Source organism: Lycium ferocissimum, chromosome 2, assembly GCF_029784015.1.
Source record: "Lycium ferocissimum isolate CSIRO_LF1 chromosome 2, AGI_CSIRO_Lferr_CH_V1, whole genome shotgun sequence".
NCBI lineage: Eukaryota > Viridiplantae > Streptophyta > Magnoliopsida > Solanales > Solanaceae > Lycium > Lycium ferocissimum.
In genome coordinates this window covers 64,810,656-64,815,398 of record NC_081343.1, presented here as the reverse complement: position 1 = coordinate 64,815,398, position 4,743 = coordinate 64,810,656, and positions in this window count along the sequence as shown.

Here is a 4,743-nt window from a genome sequence, read left to right as displayed (position 1 = left end):
TTTTGTCTAGTCGTTCTTTAGGAAAGGAAAATACGACCACGACACTGCAGATGGAATCAAATGCATGAACGTCTGTCACAAGTCAAAACTATTATTCTTACGCTGCTCTTCAACTGTAACTATGTATAGTCTATGTATGTTGTTAAATTTCCATTTCAACTCAGACAAACAACCTCCAAAAATACTTTTACACGGCAAGGCTCTTAAAGTCAATAAGCTTAGGGAAATGAAGATTGAAAATCGTCATACTTTTTTCTGTAGCGGTGGAGGGAGGATTTTCACTACGCGTAAAAAAAAAAAAAAAAAAAAAAAGGAATTGACCTTCTATATATAATGTGATTTTTCAATAAAAGAGGTTCGGATAAATCCTTCTGCCCCTCTAGATTCACCCTACTTATTCTAGATGCTTCTCTAATAGCCTGTTTGGCCAAGCTTATTTTTTCTCAAAAGTGCTTATTTAAAAAAAAAAAAAAAAAAGAGGTGTTGGCCAAGCTTTTGGGAGAAAATAAGCGTTTCTAGGGAGTAGCAGAAGCAGTTTTTCAGAAGCTAAAAATAATAGCTTTTGCCCAAAAACACTTTTGAGAAAAATACCCTTAAAAAAACTTTCTAAAAGTTTGGCTAAACACTAATTGCTGCTCAAAAGTATTTTTCAAATTAATTGGCCAAACACAAACTGATTTTCGCCAAAATTATTTTTTTGAAAAGCACTTTTGAAAAAAACACTTTTTAAAATACGCTGATTTTAGAAATTTGGCCAAACCGGCTATAAAACTACTGGAAAACATGGAATTAGCTACAGAATTATGTCAATAATTTTCAGCTAATCCATTAATAAATAGCTCCTAGCTAATTAGATTTTCTAATTATAATCAGTGACTAAATGAGATTAGCATGAAATTTTTGCCATTGAACTGCGGAATTTTGTCCGTCTCTAATTCTTTATTTTGCAGTACGAAACAAAATCCGAAAGACTGAAAATTTGAAGCTTCCTCGGAACAACCACAAGGTAATCAAACGGATAAAGAGGAATTCTTGGTAATTACACCGTCACTCTTAAACTAGACAACTTTCCTATTCCTAGTCATTTTCTTGTCATGTTTTCTTGGTCACATCTCCCTAGTAAAAATTAATTGAAACTGGAGAGTACTTTCGTTGTAATCGAATTTATGTAGTTTTATAGGGTTCTTCTAGTTAAAATAAAAAGTAGAAGTCCTATGCTCGATGGTGTAAAAAAGGTTTACACAATTAGGAACTGCTGTCAATTCTCTATATAATTTTACCTTAGAAAAAATAGAAAACAATCTTCTATAAATGGTCAAAACACGCACATTAATAATGTAAAAGAATTTATAGCTGCAGTACATATAAACTAAACTTTAAAATAAAGACTAGGGCTCAAATTTCGTGATCTTCCCCTTGAGCTGGGTTGGCGCAATAGAAATGGAGCCAGTTAATCATGTATGTTACTCCCTCCTGTCTGTAATAAGTGTGCATTCGTCTTTGGCACATCACTTAAGAAAATACTCCCTCCATTTCATAATAAGTGACTCTTTTAGCTCATGCACACCCTTTAAAATTGCTTACTCTTAGAAAATTATGAGTATTTTTACTAACTTACTCCTAGTGCTTAGAAAAAGAAAAGTTATTTAATAATTCTTGATTATAAATAAGGGTAAGTTTGGAAGAATGAGATTAATTTCTTCTTGAAATCCTAAAGCGTCACTTATTTTGAAACAAAATAAAAAGTCTGAAAGGTCACTTAATATGGAATGGAGGGAGTACTAAGTAATTTTTAAGAAAAAAATAGATATTTTGACTAACGTAGCCTTAATTAAATATTACTTATTTAATACATATATATATGTTTTTTAATTACATAAAAGACTCACTTATCTAAATAGGGGTAAATTTGGAAGTAACAATTAATACTTTTTGATCATGTAAAAAGGATACATATTGTGGACCAAAATAAAAAGGCCAAAAAGATAGTACTACTTATTATGTAGGGGAGTATAATTTATGACTTCTGGGGAAATTATAGTGCCATTTTGTGATTTGTCTTCTAGAATAATTAGTTTCAAAATTATAGTGTCATTTTGTGATTCGCCTGTACTATGTTTTTGAAGTGCTTAATTAATTAAAATTTGAACCTTATTATATGTATTACCACAAAACTATGTTTGTCACTAAAATTAGCGACAAAATTATCATCCTTGTAAGAAGCATACAGAGAGTAGGAAGAGATTTGGAGAAGATTTCTAATTTGAATTTTGACACGAATAGTTAAGATTCATGAATAAACGGAAGGTGCGGATATGAGAGATTTTGATGACGACTATTTATAGCAAAGTCTTACTCTATTTCTCCACCAACTGGAACCGTTTAATTTTACACAATCAATAGGATCATTTTATTTCTTTCACATATATGGTTCGTTTCTCTTCTTCTTCTTCTTCTTTTTTTTTTTTTTTTTCTTTTTTCTGGAACAAGGCATAAATAGTTTTCTAGGATTCTTAAAATTAAGATAAGAATGCTAATCTTTGGCATGAGACATCATGGCAATCTTACGTAATAAGTTAAAAATATTAATGACTTAATTAGCTAGCTAGTACGTACTTAGCAAATATACTGTCCTAATTATTAGTCAAAATCTGACCCCAAAATATGGCTTCCATCAAGATTGGTTTTGTTCAGTGATAAACGTGCGCGACTTTGGCCAAAACATATTTATATAAAGTCACGCCAAAACATAAGATATTCTGTCTTCCCAGTGATAAACGTGTCAGACTTTGGTGAATGATTATTACTACAATTTACATGAAATTCAACCACGATGACCTTGTATCTCTTTATAGCGATGAAATGACTTCGGAAAACTGGATAATCAAACAAACAGCATTATAAAATCTGAAAACTAGGAATGACGCATGCTAGAATAACAGTTCTAATTCACCAACTTAATTGAAACTCGTACAAAGAGAGGCGTATTCATGATTTATATTTGGCGCGTTCAACTTTTCAATTTTTAGCATTAAGTTAAAATTAATTTTTTGTTTTTCAATTTTAGTAATTTTTCACATATGTATCTATATCAGTATTCAAAATATTGGGATTAGTTGAACACTTGAGCCATTGAGAATATGTTACGTCGTCCACTACCACAAATTTGAATATAGGCATTCGGTTTAATGACGCAAAATTTATCGGCAATAATATTAGGAGTATGGAGAATCTAACGTGTCAAACTTGAGTATTTTGAAAGAATAAGCAAAACAAACAAAGAAAAATAAAGGAAAAAATATTTAATTAAAACACAATAGGGAACACATGACATTCTCAATTCTAGTAAAAGAAGGGAAAAATGCTAAGTTGAGTTCGCAAAATGCTTCTTCTCCCCGCGTTTCACTACTCCATTGCAAAATACACTTGTAAAGAATCTTTATACCATTGAGTTAATCAGTTAAATTTCAATTACAGATTACCATTGTCTACAAGTGAGCAGACGAAAGGACATCAAAGTACAGGATTTTAGGTCCACCTTACTGGGGTCTGGGGTTTCATCATCAGCTGTTCCCTCATTATCATGAGATAATTGCAAGTTGCAAGGCAACTGAGAAAGGTCCATTTTGTTTTAGTGGCCACGAGGTATCAAACCATAAGTGAAGAAACATAGAAATTATCCATAAAGTTGGTGTCTTTATGGTGTCTCCCATTTCAGAAATTCTCAACGCACACGATATTCTCATCTTTTAGTTGAATTGACCCTTCGAAACACTATCAAAGTATCAAGTGTAGAACATGCTCGTTTCGCAGCATTTATCCCATATCATTTTGCCTTTACCACCAATAATTGATGAGTTTAAGTTACATATACCAACAGCCTTAAAATGTAGGATTTGTACTGTTCAAAATAAGATAAATAACCTATTATAATGTAAAAAGATCTTACACTTACAATGTATATAATTTAAACTGTTAATTGAATTGCGCCCATAACTACCAAATTTGACTGATCTTACTCTATGAAAGACATAGTTAAGTTATTAGTATCGTGACTAGAACGGATTCTAGCAAAACCAGTGTAACATAAACACCGAGAAACATGATATAACACACACACGAAAGAAAGAAAAAAAGTTAACCGTCCGATTTGAAAAAATTGTGATCGTCACCTTCTTGATCTGTTCTTATCCAAAAACAAACTGATTCTTGTATTGTATTCCATTCATATGTATGTTTATATGGGTCCTTTCGTGATGTCATAAATTTGCTTTATGCTCAAAACAGCTTCTACTGTTCAGTCGTGGTGGCTGGCTAACTTAAATTATTATTGAAGATAAAGATAAATAAATAAAAAGGTAAATAAAACTGTATTTCCGCTAAACCTTTAAGATGAAATGATCTCACTTCGACATATATAGTATTAGAGCAAATAGAGATATTGGCTTCAAATTTCATAGTTATCCATTACTTTTTAGAAAATTCATATGCTTGGCAATTAAAAAGAATTAACATGTTGAAATTCATGTTAAACCGTGGAGTTTCTAAACTTTTTGAATTATTTTTGTTACATCGTGGGAGGGAAAATGGGGAAGAAAAAAAAAGATTAATACTCTGCTGATAAAGTTTGAACCTTTCACTTTAATTGTGGAAGAGTGGGATCTCACCAACTGACCTAGGGAATTAGCTATACAAGAAGTCCAATGCAAGCCATAAATGCATAATCATATTGTAAAAAGATGA